The sequence below is a fragment of the Rhinatrema bivittatum genome, chromosome 7, assembly GCF_901001135.1.
Source record: "Rhinatrema bivittatum chromosome 7, aRhiBiv1.1, whole genome shotgun sequence".
NCBI lineage: Eukaryota > Metazoa > Chordata > Amphibia > Gymnophiona > Rhinatrematidae > Rhinatrema > Rhinatrema bivittatum.
Window position 1 is genome coordinate 217453006 of NC_042621.1, and position 20930 is coordinate 217473935.

General features: G+C 43.2%; 1 protein-coding gene across 3 annotated transcripts in view; it reads right to left on the reverse strand.

Moving 5' to 3' along the window:
* SLC16A12 (solute carrier family 16 member 12) overlaps positions 1-20367 on the reverse strand; it is a 145582-nt gene extending 125215 nt beyond the window's left edge. For 2 of the 3 annotated variants that reach the window (XM_029609839.1, XM_029609835.1), the window contains exon 1: positions 20263-20367. The gene's annotated coding sequence lies outside the window, so the exon portion shown is untranslated. The remainder of the gene's footprint in view (positions 1-20262) is intronic. The other variant, XM_029609837.1, reaches the window with a different exon arrangement.
* Positions 20368-20930: the final 563 nt, after the last annotated feature.

Genomic DNA, 20930 nt, shown 5'->3' on the forward strand with positions numbered 1-20930 from the left:
CTCGATTCTGAAAGATTACAAGGGATTTAGGATCTCTCTAGATCAACACTATTCCTTCTTCCTTCACTTCCTAATACTTCCTCTTCCTGATTCTAACCCTTGCCAGTCTCTTGTCCTGCAGCAAGCCAACCCTAACATTAATCCCACTTATCCTATCTTTACACACATACACAACCACACACATACCTCTCCCTTGCCATCTTCACTTCTGCCCTGTCCGCTGCTCTGCAACCTCAGAATTTTGTTTTTCTCAGTCAACCATCACTACTCTCCCCCAGGGCTTCTCTTACTAATCACCAAGCTCTGCCCCTCTCCCCCATTTCTTCCGTCTCTGCTTAGCTGGGGATAAGAATTCCAACCCTTGCCCTTCAAGGCTATTTTCAAACCAGCTAACACATTTCAACACATAACACCCCCCACCCCACCCCACCCCACACACACACACACACACACCCCTCCAAATCTAAGGATATTCCCCTTCTTTTTTTTTGTGGCTGCATTTAAACTGCAATCCCTGATTCTCCCTGATCATGGCCTTCCTGATTTAACTATTTCTGTAATAAACAAAGTTTCTCTTATGTGTCTTTCCTGTGTATCTTAACCAGCTTGTAATTTGATAAGGTCCAAAGAAAAGGGACTACTTTTATATGTGATTGAACAGTGCTGCATACATCTTGAAGCACTAAATAATCAGCAGCAAATGTAAAATGTCAGGTAGTGCTAAAGTGCACTAGTTACTTACATACAGAGTAGATTTGTTAAAATTACAATCAGGTCGATCCAGTAAGGCCGCGGTAGAAACAGTGCGGTAGTGTCAGGCGCACCCTTCCTCCCCGCACGCACAGTTCTCTTCACTAACTCCCCGATACTCTCCTCTAATCGCATGCAAATGCATGCCGCGGCTTTAAAGCGGTAGGGAAGGGTTATGGCCGCGTAACCCATTTTACTGTATAGGCGCTTAATACAGCGCCTATACAGTAACCAGGGTGCGCTGGTACCTGTCATTTCAAATGACATTTGAAATGACAGGTACCAGGAAGTGTAAAAATCAAAATTTTTAAATACCTGTCCAGGCGGCCGGCGGGATCCGGGGGGGGCCGGTGGTCGCGTGTTAAATCTAGGCCGCGGGCGGGTGGGCGCCTGTTCCGGGCGGCGGGGGGTGGACGCGTGTTAGTTTCAGACGGCCGTGTGGGTCCAGGCGGCCGGCGGCGGCGGGAGCCGGGTGGTCGTGTGTTAAATCTAGGCTGCGGGCGGGTGGGCGCCTGTTCCGGGCGGCGGCAGCGGCGGCGGGGGGACACGCGTTAGTTCGAGACGGCCGGCGGGTGGTCGCGTGTTAAATCTAGGCCGGGTCCGCACAGGCGCGCATTCACTGCCGGTGGGGGCTGCCTCTCCCGGCAGTGAATGAATTCATTCATCCAGGCGGAGGAGCCGGTGGCGAAAGCAGCCGGCTCCTCCGCCTGGATGAATGAATTCATTCACTGCCGGTGGGGGCTGCCTCTCCCGGCAGCCCCCACCGGCAGTGAATGAATGCGCGCCTGTGCGACCCCTGCGATTCGGCGCTCAAGGCAGTCACATGCCGTGACGTCACGCCTTGAGCGCCGAATCGCAGGGGTCGCACAGGCGCGCATTCATTCATCCAGGCGGAGGAGCCGGTGGCGAAAGCAGCCGGCTCCTCCGCCTGGATGAATGAATTCATTCACTGCCGGTGGGGGCTGCCTCTCCCGGCAGCCCCCACCGGCAGTGAATGAATGCGCGCCTGTGCGACCCCTGCGATTCGGCGCTCAAGGCAGTCACATGCCGTGACGTCACGCCTTGAGCGCCCAATCGCAGGGGTCGCACAGGCGCGCATTCATTCATTCACTGCCGGTGGGGGCTGCCTCTCCCGGCAGCCCCCACCGGCAGTGAATGCGCGCCTGTGCGGACCCGGCCTAGATTTAACACGCGACCGCCCGCCGGCCATCTCGAACTAACGCGTGTCCCCCCGCCGCCGCTGCCGCCGCCGCCCGGAACAGGCGCCCACCCGCCCGCGGCCTAGATTTAACACGCGACCACCCGGCTCCCGCCGCCTGGACCCACGTCGGCTGCCTGGACCCACGCGGCCCTCCGACAGGTATTTAAAAATTTTTATTTTTTCTTCTGACAGGTTTTATGTGTCCCACATCATTACATTTTCTCGATCATCTCTGTATCGCTTTTTTTTAAAATTGTGTTTTATTGTTTTTGAGTATCTTAAGCGGTGTCGATGGATTTATTACTAGACTCACAGTCCTAACTCCTACTAGGGGGAGGCGGTAAACTAACACGTTACGGCTGCGGCAAAACAGTGCGTTACTAATGAGAGAACCTGAGCGCGCGTTACGGTATCGGAGGGGAATAGCTAATTCCTTCATTATACAGCTAATTCGTTCATTTACATGCCGGGTGCGGGAAGGGTTACGCGTCTGTTTTAAGAAGCACTACGGATGCGCAAAATTGGAGACTGTATCGCTGGTTTGCCTTACGCGTCCGAATTGTGCGCAGCAAGCTCGTTACAGACGAGAAATCTTCAACTGAACTTTACTGGATCGAGCTGAATGGTAGCAACTTTCTGTAAAAATGTATTTCACCTCCACATGAATACCACTGGTGCTAATAAATAGTAACTAGAGATGGGATGAGACATCTAAACCCCACTCCCACCCAGAGCCATAGCCAAGCCATTTGGCACCTATGGCTAAGTGAAAAAGTGAGCACTTACCCTGAACATAAACATACAACACCACAAGCTGGGAGACTCTGTTAAATGCAAGGGGGTTGTAAACCTACCATACTAAAACAGCATTAACTGCCAGTACCTTACCTGTGACAAGACAACACTGCAAAATATTACACCAGGCCCATGAATACCAATACCCCTTCTATTAGGAAAACAGAAAAAGCCAAACTACTACAGATCATTATACAGAAACAACAAGCTAGCAGAATCGCTCACCTTGGTCATACCTGCAGAACACAGAGACTATCTCAAATACAGAATAAAGAGACCATAAAGTGTAAACAGAAATATGCAGACAAACACTGAATTGGAAACCACCACAAGCAAGACTCTGTATGCAGTGCACCAATGGAAAAACAGATATATCACCATTCATCATAAAACAAACAATAAAATTAAAAAATATAAAATATCAATTATAATAGTAAAACCATACTAATAAAAAGAATAAATATTTCAAAACAGCTGATGAATAAACATCTAATAATTAAAAATTCATAAAACATTTCCAAACATCAATAAAATAGTTCTAATAATCTAATAATTACAATTAATTTTTTTTAAATCCCCTATTTTCCATACCTGGGAACTTGATTTCCAGATGCCCTGATATTGTCATGGATAAACATGGGGAGAGTAGGGAGTTGTTGCGCACAAACTTTCTCCTCTCTCTCTCTCCCATAATTAAAAATTCATAAAACATTTCCAAACACCAATAAAATAGTTCTAATAATCTAATAATTACAATTAATTTTTTTTAAATCCCCTATTTTCCATACCTGGGAACTTGATTCCCAGATGCCCTGATATTGTCATGGATAAACATGGGGAGAGTAGGGAGTTGTTGCGCACAAACTTTCTCCTCTCTCTCTCCCATGTTCAGTCTCAGGCACACAAACACTCCATCTCTGCCAGGCTCAATCTCATGCGCACACACGCATATATTCCCTTTCTGCTGTTCTCAATCTTATGCATACCCACACGTGCACACTCACTCTCTGCCAAGCTCAATCTCACGCACATACAGAGATGAACTCACACACTGCTGCTCTCAATCTCATGCAGCTTGTCTCAAATACACTCATCTTCTACACCTACCTCCTTCTTGCATCCTTTTTGTCCCTTACCATATTGACTCTTTTCCCTCTGTATCATTTCCCTTTAAAATAGCTAGTGTGTGAGTGTGTGAAGCTGAAGTGCCTTGAATTAATCTCTTCTACTCTGATTTATCAACCAATGTGTCAAACACATTAGGGAAAAAAAAATCCTCTCGTTTTTCCCTTAAATATGACTGTCGGGCGGATTTTAAAAGCCCTGCTCGCCGGCGCGCCTATTTTCCATAGGCCTGCCGGCGTGCGCAGAGCCCCGGGACTTGCGTAAGTCCTGGGGGGTTTTGTCAGGGGCGGGGCCGATCGACGCGGCATTTTGGGGGCGGGCCCGGGGGCGTGGTTTCGGCCCGGGGTGGTCCGGGGGCGTGGCCGCGCCCTCCGGAACTGCCCCTGGGTCGCGTCTCGGCGCGCCAGCAGCCCGCTGGCGCGCGTGGATTTACGTCTCCCTCCGGGAGGCGTAAATCCGTGGACAAAGGTAGGGGGGGTTTAGATAGGGCCGGGGGGGTGGGTTAGGTAGAGGAAGGGAGGGGAAGGTGAGGGGAGGGCGAATGAAAGTTCCCTCCGAGGCCGCTCCGATTTCGGAATGGAGGCAGGCTGTGCGGCTCGGCGCACGCCGGCTGCCCAAAATCGGCAGCCTTGCGCGCGCCGATCCTGGATTTTAGCAGATACGCGCGGCTATGCGCGTATCTACTAAAATCCAGCGTACTTTTGTTTGCGACTGGTGCGCCAACAAAAGTACGCGAACGCGCATTTTTTAAAAATCTACCCCAAAATGTTTTTGATGTCCTGTCCATACATTGCTTGGTAGCATTCCTTCATCTCTTTTCTAGCTATGCATGATGTCATCATAGAAATGCACATCCTGAAAAGAATAATGACGGGACGAGACAGTGAAATAAAGAAGATAATATATTCTGTAGTATCAGCAGGAGCAGTTTGCATGTCACATAATTCTATGATAGACAAGACTACTGAAATACATAGTACCTCTGCAGCATTTAGATGAAATACAAATATAGGACCTGCAAATATCTCTTATGTGGCACTTATCAGTCTCTTTTTTGTGAAGAGCAAATGCAAAGTCAAGGACAGTCCCTTCTTGGTCTACTGGCTGAGGCTGAGAATGTGTAATATGAGGGCCATGATATCAAGCATGGGGGGAGGGGAGACTGAGGAAAAATGCCAGGAAATATTTCTTCACAAAAAGGATGGTGAATGTCTTAAATGCCCTCTTGAAGGAGATGATGAAAGGAAAAACAGTAATGTAATTAAAAATAAATAGAATAAACTCGGAGGAGCCCTAGTGACAAGAAGATGGTAACTGAGCACTGGGGTAACTGCACAAAGTCACAGTTACAGCCCTAACCAGCAGTGGTATAATTGCATCAGGCCTGTAAGAAAGCATTGAGGAAACCTGCACAGGGCAGTGGTTACTACACTAAATAGCAGTGGTACATCAGCATTGGACTTCCAAGAAGGCTGGGAAGCATTGCATGAAGCAAAACAAGTTTAAAACCCAAACTTCAATGAACATGGAGCGGTTGAATTATTTTAGGGAGTGGGGACAGTGTTAGGAAAAGGGTTGAGAAATCAGGTAAAAGACCTAAGGGAGGGGAAAGCTGGTGTTGGATTGCAATGCATATGGGAATTTATATGTGCATCTAACCAAAGAGGTCGAATTTCAACTGGGCAGACTGGATGGACTAGTTTGGTCATTATCTGCAATCATTTACTATATAATCACATCAAATTTAAAGCTACAGTACTAAAAGTTACAATAACGCATGGGTTAAGAATTGTTAAGTCACCGTTATTTAAAGGATCAATCACACAAAAATGGATTGCTATCCTTAATAAATGTTCTACCAGCTTGATTTTATTGATAGTGGATTATACCAAAAAATGTGAAAATAAGATGTTGATACAAATTGAGGATCTGTCCAAGCAAATAAAGACTATTTTATATGTTGAAGTGTTTGAGATAAAATTAAATCAATATCATGAGTCATTAGATAGATTCAAGGCTCCTTTAAAACAACAGAAAATCATAAATTTGAAGACGGATGAGGATGACTATTCTACTACCAATGAATATTGATTGTTGAAAAAATTGAAAGAACCCTACCGAGTAAGAGGGTTACTTTCGATGATACTGAGGATGGATTATCAAATGATTCAGATGAGTCAGATGACTCAGGTTGAAGTAGATCTGTTTGCCCGTCATATCTCTTCTGTTCTGGACTTTTTTAGGGAAAGGCCGCAGAGTGCGGTGGCCCTGGCAAAAGTCCCATCAGAAAGATCAAAGGGACCCAATCAGACAGGCATATACGATGTGGGAGAGCCCTCAAACACGTTCGCATACTCGTAAATATCTACAGTAACAAATCTATTGTCTGTTCCCTTTACATCCTCACAAGAAGAAGTGTTAAACTTGGGTTTATCTTTCATTCCAACATAATCCATTTCAAAGCAGGGTTGCCATTTACAGATTTATCAGGATTCTACAATTAAAGTAATTTTTCCAATGCAATCTGAACCACAAGAACTATAGGAATCTAGATGGATGCCACCGGTTCCCTTAGATGCATTGATCTAGACATTTTGAGACCTAGTTTTGAAAGATATTGATGAGATTGATAAAATATCTGTGAAGACTTTTTCAATTTGAAATCTTACCATAGAGTGGCACTCAAAGAATTAATGCCTAATATGCAGATCATGATTAAACCCCCCAATAAAGGTGGAAGTATAGTGATTCAAGACTGTACACAATTAAAAAGGAAGAAGCTCCTACTGTTAGACATTGTCTCGCTCTTCAACTCTAATTTGACGTTTTGCTCAGGTTAGTCATTGAGCTGATTTTAATATCCAGCTGAGGAGGTGATTTACCTTTGCTTTTGAATTACAAAGAGCAGAAGTGGATCTTTCAATTGGATACTGTTTCACCCAAAGGATTCAATGAAACCATTGATTGGTACAATCTGGTGTAGAATGTAATATATGTCAGGCTAATTTGGTAATCTGTTCATTTACAATGATTGGTGAATCAGTGACTTTGAATTTTATAATTGGTCCATTACTATTTAAATAATAAGAAAGTTGACAACACATTTGATACATTATTAAGTCACAGAAGGTTTAAGAGATGGGCAGTATTTAGAAGCGTTATATGCAGCTACGTTTGGACAACTAATGTATGTGGAATGCTGCTAACATTCTTAAAATATATGACAAATGGATAATCATGTTTTTCTCATATGATATTGAAGTGATATTCCCTATGCCCCTGAGGAAGAATCGAAACATGCAACATATCAGGCCTTGAATATGCAGCCAATGTAAAGTATTAACAAGGGAAAAAGCCTGGACTTTTAAGCTTGGGAAAGATTTTCCATTCTCTAGAATATATTTAAAGCTAAGTGCCTTCTTTTTCAAAATAATATTTTTTTGTTAAATGTTTGGAATTCATGAGTAATGTGCACATAAAAAGAAAGGAAAAATACCTAGTGACTATATACAATGAGCAGTAACAACGCTTAGCATTCTTAAATGTTTGATAAAATGGAATTGCAGTGAGTATGAAAGGCTCAACATTATGAGGGTCTCATTATATATGCGTTATTGTAACTTTTAGTACTGTGGCTTTAATTCTGATGTGATTATGTTACCCCAGTACACATATATTTGTGGTTCCAATTTTGTGATCATTTACTATATGGCATTGGAAGTAATTTTCAAAGGAATTGTGGGGTAGATTTTTAAAAAAAGCGCGTTCGCGTACTTTTGTTGGAGCACCAGGCGCCAACAAAAGTACGCTGGATTTTATAAGATATGCGCGTAGCCGCGCGTATCTTATAAAATCCTGGATCGGCGCGCGCAAGGCTGCCGATTTTGGGCAGCCGGCGCGCGCCGAGCCGCGCAGCCTGCCTCCGAGGCCACTCCGAAATCGGAGCGGCCTTGGAGGGAACTTTCTTTCGCCCTCCCCTTACCTTCCCCTCCCTTCCCCTACCTAACCCACCCCCCCCCCCCGGCCCTATCTAAACCCCCCCCCACCTTTATCCATGGATTTATGCCTCCCGGAGGGAGATGTAAATCCACGCGCGCCAGCGGGCTGCTGGCGCGCCGAGACCCGACCCGGGGGCGGTTCCGGAGGGCACGGCCATGCCCCCGGAATGCCCCGGGCTGAAACCACGCCCCCCGGGCCCGCCCCCGAAATGCCGCACCCCGCCCCCAAAACGCTGCGTCGTTTGGCCCTGCCCCTGACACGCCCCCTTCCGAAAACCCCGAGATGCGCGTAGGTCCCGGTGTTTTCTGAAGGGGGTGTGTCGGGGCGGGGCCGAACAACCCGGCGTTTCGGGGGCGGGATGCTGCGTTTCGGGGGCGTGGTTTCGGCCCGGGGCGTTCCGGGGGTGTGGCCGTGCCCTCCGGAACTGCCCCCGGGTCGGGTCTCGGCGCACCAGCAGCCCGCTGGCGCGCGTGGATTTACGTCTCCCTCCGGGAGGCATAAATCCATGGATAAAGGTGGGGGGGGTTTAGATAGGGCCAGGGGGGGGTTAGGTAGGGGAAGGGAGGGGAAGGTGAGGGGAGGGCGAAATAAAGTTCCCTCCGAGGCCGCTCCGATTTCGGAGCGGCCTCAGAGGGAATGGAGGCAGGCTGCACGGCTCAGCGCGCGCCAGCTGCCCAAAATCGGCAGCCTTGTGCGTGCCGATCCAGGATTAACATAGAAACATAGAAACATAGAAATGACGGCAGAAGAAGACCAAATGGCCCATCCAGTCTGCCCAGCAAGCTTCCCTCATTTCTTCTCCCATACTTATCTGTTTCTCTTAGCTCTTGGTTCTAATTCCCTTCCACCCCCGCCATTAATGTAGAGAGCGGTGATGGAGCTGCATCCAAGTGAAATATCTAGCTTGATTAGTTAGAGGTAGTAGGGGTAGTAACCGCCGCAATAAGCAAGCTACACCCATGCTTATTTGTTTTTACCCAGATTATGTTATACAGCCCTTATTGGTTGTTTATCTTCTCCCCTGCCGTTGAAGCAGGGAGCTATGCTGGATATGCGTGAGGTATCAGTTTTTTTCTTCTCCCCTGCCGTTGAAGCAGAGAGCTATGCTGGATATGCATCGAAAGTGAAGTATCAGGCACATTTGGTTTGGGGTAGTAACCGCCGTAACAAGCCAGCTACTCCCCGCTTTGTGAGTGTGAATCCTTTTTTCTTCTCCCCTGCCGTTGAAGTTATGCTGGATATGCGTGAAGTATCAGTTTTTCTTTTCCCCTGCCGTTGAAGCAGAGAGCTATGCTGGAAATTTGTGATGTATCAGTCTTTCTCCCATGCCGTTGAAGCAGAGAGCCATGCTGGATATGCGTCGAGAGTGAAGTATCAGGTACATTTGGTTTGGGCTAGTAACCGCCGTAACAAGCCAGCTACTCCCCGCTTTGTGAGTGCGAACCCTTTTTTCTTCTCCCCTGCCGTTTAAGCAGAGAGCTCTGCTGGATGTGTGAAGTAACAGTTTTTCTTTCCCCTGCTGTTGAAGCAGAGAACTATGCTGGATATGCATTGAAAGTGAAGTATAAGAATGGAGTGATCAAGCTAGTTGAAAGGCATCAGGAATAGAGGAAGGTGGAGGTAGTAATTTGGATATTTGGTTTGGGGTAGTAACCGCCGTAACAAGCCAGCTACTCCCGTCTTTGTGAGTGCAAATCCTTTTTTCCACATTTCCTCTTGCTGTTGAAGCTTAGAGTGATGTTGGAGTCACAGTAACCATGTGTATGTTTATTGAATAAGGGTATTGTCTCCAGGCAGTAGCCATCATTCTGGCGAGTCACCCACTCTTCATTGGCGGCCCTCTTGACTTTATGGATCCACAGTGTTTATCCCACGCCCCTTTGAAGTCCTTCACAGTTCTGGTCTTCACCACTTCCTCCGGAAGGGCATTCCAGGCATCCACCACCCTCTCCGTGAAGAAATACTTCCTGACATTGGTTCTGAATCTTCCTCCCTGGAGCTTCAAATCGTGACCCCTGGTTCTGCTGATTTTTTTCTTATGGTAAAGGTTTGTTGTTGCCTTTGGATCATTAAAACCTTTCAAGTATCTGAAAGTCTGTATCATATCACCTCTGCTCCTCCTTTCCTCCAGGGTGTACATATTTAGATTCTTCAATCTCTCCTCGTACGTCATGCGATGAAGATCCTCCACCTTCCTGGTCGCCCTTCTCTGTACCGCTTCCATCTTGTCTTTGTCTTTTTGTAGATACGGTCTCCAGAACTGAACACAGTACTCCAGGTGAGGCCTCACCAAGGACCTGTACAAGGGAATAATCACTTCCCTTTTCTTACTCGATATTCCTCTCTCTATGCAGCCCAGCATTCTTCTGGCTTTTGCTATCGCCTTGTCGCATTGTTTCGCAGACTTCATATCATTAGACACTATCACCCCAAGGTCCCTCTCCTGCTCCGTGCACGTCAGCCGCGCGTATCTTATAAAATCCAGCGTACTTTTTTTGCACCTGGTGCGCCAACAAAAGTACGTGAACGCGCTTTTTTTAAAAATCTACCCCAGTATATATCATAGCAATTTTCAAAAGACAACATATGTCTGTAAAATCCAGTTTTACAGGTGTAAATCCTTTTGAAAATCACCTCTTCTATTAATATGAAAGGCTTAATGTTCTGCCTCTAAATCCCACTGGGAACATTTGGTCCCTGACTAAAATGGAAAAATGATACCCCCTTTTATTTGTTTTTATTTATTCTTCTATCCTTTTTATCATTTTTATATTGCAACTGTAATGTTTATTGTTATAATTTTGTACACCGTTATAATTGTCCCCACAGATTGACAGTTTATAAAAGCAATAAATAAAATTGAATTTTTAACAAAAAAAATCAAATTTCCATGCACTTTAAAGGATTTCAAATAAAATCAGCAACTTGACTGGCACTACAGAAAATGGTGCTTTGTTTTATTGTTTATAATGTATGATTTATTGGCATTTAAATCATTAATAACAAATACATTAACACCAAGCAATAATGATATATAATCATCAAGCAGAAAACAAACAAAAAAAAAAAAAGAAACATTCAATTCAAGTGTCAAAACAAGTCCACATCAGAAAAGGAAAAGAAAAAAAGGAGGGGGAGAAGAAGAAGGAAACAAAAAGAGAAAATACTAAAGACTGGGTCAATAACTATTAAACTGGTGCATGGGTGCAAATGTGTGCGCACTCGTCAGCCCACGCCCAGGGACACAGCCATTTTAAAATATACACACTTATATGTGCGTATGTAATAAAATAGGATGACCACGCGCAAGTGTGCACAATTTTAAGTGGACGCTCGCCTATGTATGCAAATGCTGCATCTATCAAGTAAGTAGTTGGATTTTAGTAGACATGTGCCGATGATTAAAAGACAGGAAACAGAGAGTAGGATTAAATGGTCTGTTTTCACAGTGGAAAAAGGTAAGCAGAGGAGTGCCTTGGGGATCTGTACTAGGACCAGTGCTTTTTAATATATTTATAAATGATCTGGAAAGAGGCACGACAAGTGAGGTGCTTAAATTTGCAGGTGACACAAAATTATGCAGAGAAGTTAAATCTCAAGTGGATTGTGATAAAATTTAGGAGGACCTTGTGGGACTGGAAGATTGGGTGTTCAAATGGCAGATAAAATTTAATGTGGACAAATGCAAGGTGATGCATACAGGGAAAAATAGCCATCGCTGTGGTTACACAATATTAGGTTCCACATTAGTAGTTACCACATAGGAAAGAGATTTAGGCACCATAGTGGATAACATATGAAATTATTGGCTCAGTGTGCTAAGGTGGTCAAAAAAGCAAACAGAATGTTAGGAATTATTAGGAAGAGAATGGCGAATAAAATGGTGGATGTCATAATGCCTCTGTATCGCTCCATGGTGAGACCTCACCTTGAATACTGTGTACAGTTCTGGTCTCCGCATCTGAAAAAAGATATAGTTGCACTGAAATACAGAGAAGGGTGACCAAAATGATAAAGGAGATGGAACGGCTGCCCTATGAGGAAAGACTAAAGAGATTAGGGCTGTTCAGCTTGGAGAAGAGATGACTGAGGGGGAGATATGATAGAGTTCTACAAAATCATGAAAGGACTAGAACGCATAAATGTGAATAGTTTTTTTACTCTTTCAGATAATACAAAGAACAGGGGGCACTCCATGAAGTTAGCAAGTAGCTCATTTAAAACAAATCAGAGCTAATTATTTTTCACTCTACGCATAATTAAGTCCTGGAATTCATTGCCAGAAGATGTGTTTATGGCAGTTAGTGTAGCTGGGTTTAAAAAAGGTTTGGATAAGTTCCTAGAGCAGAAGTCCATAAAATGCTATTAATCAATAAAGATTAGTAGCTTGGGATTTATTAATTTCATGTTTGGGTACTTACCAGGTACTTGTGACATGGCTGGCCATTGTTGGACACAGGATATTTGGCTTGATGGTCCCTTAGTCTGACCCAGTATGGCATATCTTATGTCCTTATGATGCCATTACCATTTTTCCTAGTTTATTCCCAGTTTGCCCAGGTAAAGGATAGGACTTTCAAACCCCCCCCCCCAGTTTAATAGCCTATCTTCTCTGTTGTTAGCCCTGATCTTTAAAGTCCCACTGATCTACCTAGACATCATCCATAGAAGAAGTAAAGTTACGCAGCAGGGGACCCCAGCACGTGCCTGTGCACCTAAGTATTTACGCGCTAATTTCACTGTGAAATCCAGGAACGCCCATGCCCCACCTAAACCATCCCCATTCCTCTCCCCTTTTTTGGAACTTTTCATTTGTGCACCTAGCAGCAAGAACGCAGTATTTAGGCAGCTTTTAAAATCCGCTTGGCGTGCTGGCCTGACTTGTGCATGTATCTCCCCATTGTGTTGCACAACGGGCTTTTAAAAATCTCCTAAATTAGAGCAAGCCACCAGATCCCATCTATGCCACAGTGCCCCAAAACCACAAGTATCAGGGCAAAATGTAATCACAGCATTCTTATCAACGAGTAAAGTTTCCAAGTGCAAAGGGTCACAAAATATAAACTTGTTCTGATAGGTAACAATACATAAGGGAAACTTGAGAAAAAATGTGGCCCCCAAGGCCGCCGCTCACTGGAGGAATTGCTTCCTCCACAGTTGAGTCACACACTCTGTTGACTGCATGAAGATATGCACAGAAAACAAGGACAGTAACAGCCATGCTCTGGGGTCTGCACGAGACTGCAAAGAATAGCTTGCTAATTCAGCAGCTCCTGCTAGATCCCTGAGATCTGCTCAAGAAGCTTTTCTTTGAATCTTGCTCATGTGGAGCTCCCATCCTCTAGAACTCCCTTCCGAAAGAAACTAGGCTGGAAAAAAACTATTTGGCATTTAGACTTTTAATTAAAACCAGGCTTTTTAAAAGATGCTTTTGGCAATTCGTTGACTATATCTTTTCAGGATTTTTAGTTCTCATATTTATTTCTAGTGTTTTTGTATTCTGTAATCCTTAGTTCTATTTATTTAACTGATGTCTGGGTTTTCTAGAATGCTGTTTGGTCATTCTGTATTTTCTATTGCTTGGCTTTATATTTTGAACTGTTTTATGATTTATTTTGTGTTTGCATTATTGGTTGTATTCTGCCTTGTGCATTCACAGAAAGGTAGTTTATAAATGTGATCAATAAATAAATCACCAAAGCATTGTACAGCCTTAAATTCATGTGCTCTACTTTCACCTCAATCATTCACCTACTGAGTTGCATTAAGAAATTATGAGCTGATAAAATTCATTCAAAACCAGCACATATAAAAAGGAACAAATGAATAGTTATCAATTATGTCTGCTTTTATACACAGTGTGTGTATTGCCAACTAGCACAAGTAACAGTCATAGTCTCTGAATTATTGCAATGTGTTAAGCGAAAACAGAATAAGAAAAGTTCATAATGATTACCAGAGTAACAATGATAGCTTTATCTTTCAAAATCTCCTCAACTTTCTGTACATTGTTGAAGACGGATGTCATTTCATCCTAGAATCATCATAGCTATTTACAAGTCAACTACACCTGAAGGAGTTGACTTTTTTGTTGGTCCAGGACCAACAAAGACTTCACTTTTCTCTAGGACCAATTCATCTACTACCATTCAAATGTAATAGAAACATAGAAACATGACAGCAGGGGGAAAAAAAATGTATGGCCCACCCCGTCTGCCCATGCTTCCAATTAATTTAGCATTATAATTCTCATCACTTCCTTAGAGAGCCCCTGTATTTATCCCATGCTTACTTGAATTCAGTTACTATTTTTGTCTCCACCATTTCCACTGGGAGGCTGTTCCACACATCCACTCCCCTCTCCGTAAAGAAATATTTCCTAAGATTACTTCTGAGTCTACCCCCTTTCAACCTCATCTCAGGACCCCACATTCTAGAGAGCCTCATTTCCATTGTAAAAGGCTTACCTCCTGTGCATGAAAACCTTTGAATATCTCTATCATATCTCCCCTATCTCGCCTTTTGTCTAGGGAATTCATGTTTAGATGTTTAAGCCTATCCCTATATGCTTTAGAATGAAGATCACTGATCATTTTAGTAACCACCCTCTGGACCGACTCCATCCTGTTTATATCCTTTTGAAGGTGGGGGTCTCCAGAATTGAACACAGTATTCCAAATGAGGTCTCACCAAGGGCAATATCACCTCCTTTTTTTGCTGACCATTCCTCTCCCTATGCAGCTAAGCATCTTTCTGGCTTTAACATTGTTTTATCCACCTGTTTGGCCACGTTAAGATCATCAGATACAATTACCACCAGATCCCACTCTTCCTTTGTGCTTAGAAGAATTTCACCTCCAACACTGTACCTTTCTCTTGGGTTTTTGCATCCTAAATGCATTACTCTGCATTTTTTAGCATTAAATCTCAGCTGCCAGACCTTAGAACATTCCTTGAGCTTTGCTAGATCCCTCCTCATCTTTTCTACTCCTTCCTGGCTGTCCACCCTGTTATAGATTTTGGTACCATTGGCAAAAAGACAAATCTTTCCCAACCACCTTTCCATTATGTCACTTACAAAAATGTTGAAATGAACCAATCCAAGATCAGATCCCTGAGGCACACCGCTAGTAACAACCCTCTCCTCAGAGAAACCTCCATTTACCCCACTCTTTGTCACCTCCCACTCAGCCAGTTTCTAACCCAGTCAGTCACTCTATGATCCATATCAAGGCACACAATTTATTTATGTTTTATAGAGATATGATTCAGCCGAACCTTTCAGTTTGGCCTTTGTTATCAGCCCGCCGCGGTAAATTTTGTTTCCCGTGGTTTGGGCCGATTTTGTTTTCGGCTGTCCCAAACAGAAAAAAAAACAAACACCCCAACCCTTAAGATTTAATTAATGACAATCCCCCACCCTCCTGACCCAAAACTTGCCTAAAGTCCCTGGTGGTCCAGCAGGGGTCCTGGGCGTGATCTCCCGCTCTCGGGCCGTCAGCTGCCAGTAAACAAAATGGTGCCGGTGGCCCTTTGCCCTTACTATGTGACAGGGGCTATCGGTGCCATTGGCCGGCCTCTGTCACATGGTAGGAGCAATGTAGAAATGTAAATGGCCGGCGCCATTTACATTTCTAACAAAAAGATTAGTTGCCCTTATGATATCTTCTTATACCTTTTGCCCTCCCTTCCATTTCCCCTAGATTTTCCCATTCCGCTAATGGCTTCTAGACGTACTCCCCAATTTTGAAAAAGTCTAGGATCCTCGCCTTAGAATGAACCTTCATCTCTTGTGTCCTAATACTGAACCATACTAGATGATCATCCACTACAACATCAGAAATGCTGTCTCTGTTGGTAAAGACCAGGTCCAGTATCATCCCTCCCATGTGGGTTCTGTTACCAGTTGACCAAACAGTTCTCCTTGCAGAGAATCCAGAATCTCCCTGCTTCTAGAAGATACTGTAGTTGGGATGTCCCAATCAATTTCTGTAAGATTAAAATCCCTAGCATCAGCACACAGCGCCTCTTCCTTACCTCATAAGCCCAGCAATACTGTTGCTCTAATACTGTTCTTTATATAGGATGCCATGCCTCCTCCTTTTCTTCCTATCTGATCCTTCCTGAATAGATTGTACCCAGGTATAACTATATCCCAGTCATTGTTTTCCATGTACCAGGTCTCCATGACAGCTACTATATGTAAATCAGCTTCTATGACTGCCTCTAAATCTGGGACTTTATTTCCCATACTCTGAGCATGTACATAGCTTTTCAAATACTGCCTTTTATTTCTATATGAGTATTTAATGTTTTACTTACCTTAGGATTTTGTTCATCCATCCACAATGATTCTAGTTTAAGTCTTCCTCAGTAGGTTTGCCATTCTGTGTTGAAAGACGCTGCTCCCCTTCTTCGATAAGTGGATCCCATCTCTTCTCAGCAATTCTTGAAATATCATCCCATGATCCAGGAAGCCAAAATGCTCACGTTGACACCATCTACTCAGCCATTCATTTATTTCCAGAATGCAAACTTCCCTGCCTAGGCCTTTATCCTCAACTGGGAGAATTGAGGAGAATATCACCTGTGCATCTATCTGCTGTACCCTCTCTCCCAGAGCCATGAAGTCACTTTTGATATGAGCTGCATGGTACCTCATAGTATCATCTGTGCCAACAAGAATGAGCTGCATTGGATAGTGGTCAGTAGGCTTGAGGATCCTCGACAATCTATCCATAATGTCTTTGGATTTTTGCACCTGGCATACAGCACCCATCCTGGGACAAAATGTCTAATCAGCAGCTGGATGCTTCCATGCTCTTCAGAAGCGAGTCACCAACAACCACTACCCTCTGCGCCCTTCATGCACTTGTTTCCTGTCCTTCTCAAAATAGACTCAGAGCAGCTAATATAATAATAACAATATCAATTACAAACAAATCTGTAATATATAATAATCAACGGAATAAAATCAATAAATATTCTGTCCCCATCTCTAAAGTATTAGAGCAAAAACCTTTCTTACCTGCTCCCCCTATCCCCTCCCTGTTTTTTGTATTTTCTACCTGCTTCAGTTTTTTGTAAACCGGCATGATATGTCCTATGAATGTCGGTATATTAAAAGTTTCAAAATAAATAAATAAAATAAATAAAACTATCCTCATTTCTATCCCACAAATCCCTACTTCCCGCAATACACAATAAACCCATAAGAATATTCCCTTCCACTCTCTCTCCCAAATAAGCCCCCAAATACTGTGCACCATCTTTGTGGTTTACTTCAAATTTCAAAGTTACCTACACAATTATGTTATTAAAGATTAAAGGCACAATTGAAGTCCTGTACAAAGCCAATGTGTAGCCATGAGCAAAAAAAAACAAAAAACCCGTCTTTTCCAGTGAAGCATTTCCCAAAATAAGTTTTGGTCAAAACATGAATAATAAAAAAAGGAATAAACTAATTTAGAATGCCAGCAATTCATTCATTTGAAATTGGGAAAGTCAAGCAGTTAGGAAGAGCCCTGTAGATATTGGACTGACTTGTCTAGTACAGTGAAAATGTACTGAAGACCTTTGTCCTACCAATTCTAAGCAATAAAGTCAATCCCCTGTTAAAGTGTAAAGGCTGCCTAAGTAATACTGAACCTGGTTCATTTGGGGGCCAAGTAAGACCTCTTACACTAAAGTCAATACCTGTCACATGCTAGATACTCATTCACAGAAAAGAAAGACTGAGACAGTGCATGTAAGCTGAGTCATCACTTTCCAGTGAGGAAACACTCAGTACACAGCTGCATACAAGGTTTAAATCAGCCTCGCCAAGTAGGAGAGAGAAATCAGTACTCTTTGGCCCCAGAGAAAACAGCTTAGAGTTCTTGTTATGGAAAGTCAATTAAGGATGTATGAAAGACACTAGGTGTGTGTATGTGTGTGCATATATATATATATATATATATATATATATATATCTATAAGTATCTGTCTATGCACTTATACCCCACTTTTTGGCTTATGAATGTGTAGGTACATATACACAGTGTGTTTGTATATATATATATAGAGAGAGAGAGAGAGAGAGAGAAAGAGAGAGAGAGAGATGTATATATAGGTATTAGATATAGATAAACATAGAAATGTGACAGCAGAAAAGACCATAGGGCCAGATTTTAGTATCTACGCCCAATATTATAACATGCACGCTAATAGCCTGTTATATCTTTACCCCCTTTTTATTTTACTAAGTAATAGGACTTTCTACTGGTGAAGATGCAGTCTTTGGTATTATGGTTCCTTTATCTGATACCCCTCTCCTTCACCAAATATTTGGGGACTAAAGTTAAAATATGTTACTACTGGAGTAATTCTGTTATATTTTTTCTTTTTTTTTTCTGTACAAAGAAATTATGCTTTGTAAAAGATTAAAATTGCAATAAAAATAAATTTAAAGAAATAAAATAAAATCCGGGATCAGCACATGCAAGGGGGTGCACATTTGTGCACTTTGCGCACCCTGAGCCCTAGGGGAGCCCTGATGGCTTTCCCCGTTCCCCAGCCGGATTTACGCATGCAGGGTTTTTTAAATCTGCCTCATACAGCCTATCTAGACTACCCATCCACATCAACTAATTGGGCTTTACAACCCCTACCACTCCCTTAGAGAACCCCTGTGTTTTATCCCATACTTTCTTGAAATTCAGATACTATTCTTGTCTCTTTCACCTCCACAGGAAGGCAGTTCCATGCATCCACTAACCTCTCTGTAAAGAAATATATTCTTAGATTACTCCCGAGTCTACCCCCTTTCAACTTCATCCCATGACCCCTCGTTCGGAAGCCTCCTTTCCGTTGAAAGAGATCCTCCACCTGTGCATGGAAACCCTGAACATATTGAAATGTCTATCCTATCTCCCCACCTTTTGGCATTAACAATTTTATATATATATATATATATATAAAATTTACTATACATCCTAAATATGTACATTACAACACACCACCCCACCTCCGCCACCACTTCCAGTTCGGAGTTGCTTTATTATTCATGATCTAAATTGTATGCACTTAAAGAACACAACTGCAAATCGTATAAAAAAAATAAAATAGAAATTAAATAAATGCATATAAAATGTCCTTTATTTTTGTGCTGCAGGCCACTAATTAGGAAAACAATGTACATTTTATGAATTACTTCATAAAATAACTATTTCATGAATACCACGAATTCTCTAAAAAAAACCCCAAAAAAACAAGGTTTGCAGTTTGCAATGTATATAGCCATCGTGGAAAGTATTAAATATTAATTTGTAATATGCTATCAGATAATCTTTGCATACACTCACAATTAAATCAGGTATCAACTACTATGTACAATATATTAACAGTTTTCCAAGTTCATACTAGTTCGAAACAATCCGCCACATTTTACTATTGTTAAGAAATCTAAACATCTATACAACACCACGAAGTCTACCTTCCGAAAATGTGATGAGATGAGATGATATAGTGCCAGCATTATTGTATTTTTCTGACTGTAAACACAGAGCTCCTTTCTCCCAAAGGTCTTGTAATGAGAGAGAGCACTGGGAAAATCCAGCTTGGACCAACACAGGTGTAACAGCAGCAGTTGGTGCCTTGAAGGCTTCCCAAAGAACCCATCCCTTCCCTAGGCTTGCAACCCTGCCGATTGCACTGAAAAGTGACGGAGCAGGTTCTGGGCTCTCAGCATAGGGAATTGACAATGATCGCGGCTACCCGATCTGCTGTTCCTACAATCCCACTGTAGACATTACCGTCTCTTTACATTTTCTTTCCCTCACGTTCCATGTTAAAAATATTTTTTTTTCTGTGGCAAGGAGCAGCTCGTTTCGGTTATTTGACAGCAATCTAACAGTTGCTTTATAACACATCCTTCATCCGGTGATTAATCGCTTTTCTATAAAGAACATGTCTGACTTCATACGCATCATGGTTGTTTTCTAATCTTCACGTTAGCCTTTGACTACTTAATTTCTGGAGATCGCTGTTTGCGCATAGGCAGCACAGCTTAACTAGCAAAAACTCTCTCGGCAATAGCTCAAAGCAATAAAGTCTCTCCCTTTGTGTCCCATCTATTGTCTTTGTCTTCACTATTTATTGCACAGTAGCTACTAATTATTCAAAACTCTGTCAGGCTCGTAAATGCCCGGATCCGATAGCCAGGGATCAGCGGGTCTTCTTGCCATCACCTTTCCAAGTTTTTGAAAGTTTTTATGTGCTCTTTGAAAAACCGGACGATCAGATAAAAAAAAACAAACAAACAGAAAATGAACGAGTTTAGCGCTGCTGCTGTCACCGGCTCAGCAGCGGCGCGCACAGGGGCTGGAAAAGCGCGTGAGAGCGTCGGCACTTACCTGGGGCTCCGTGCGGGGTATGAGCGCGAGGCGAGGTCCGCCAGGAGGTGCTCCCCGCGTCACACACTCTGCTCCCCCTCCCCTCTCCCCCGCCGCGTGCTTTCGGGCCAGGTGTCTGCAGCGTGGCCTCGCCGGAGCCCCGCCCCCTCCCTTCCCTGCAGAGACAGCAGGGGCAAAACCGAAATCCCGGACTGAGGAGGAGCCGGAGTTACTCCAAACTCCTGCGTCTTCTCAGGCACGTCCGGGTTGTATCTAAATCAGATTAACCAAACTTCATTGGGAAGAGAATAAGTTGTTGTTTTCCTATATATATTGTTTCCAGCCCCCTTCCCCTCCCTTCGGAAGTCTGCTCCCCCTTCCCCACTCCCCCTCCCTCTTTTGTGGACTGATGAGATATTTTCAGATTTGCTGACTTTTGACTGTGCCGTATTCTATTATTTGAGTATTGTATTATCTTGTCCAATTGCTTTCAAACTTTGGTTTGGAATAGTTATAAAAACATTAAAAAAGGAGACTAGTTATTTTTTTTTAATGTTATCATTTTTTTTTTTTAATTATCTCGTCTGATCTTGACTGATGATTTTTTGGAACATGGGACATGTCTCCCTGAGTAAAAGTATTGCCTTACATGAAGTCAGGTTCAGATTCTAGGGATGTGAATCGTGTCC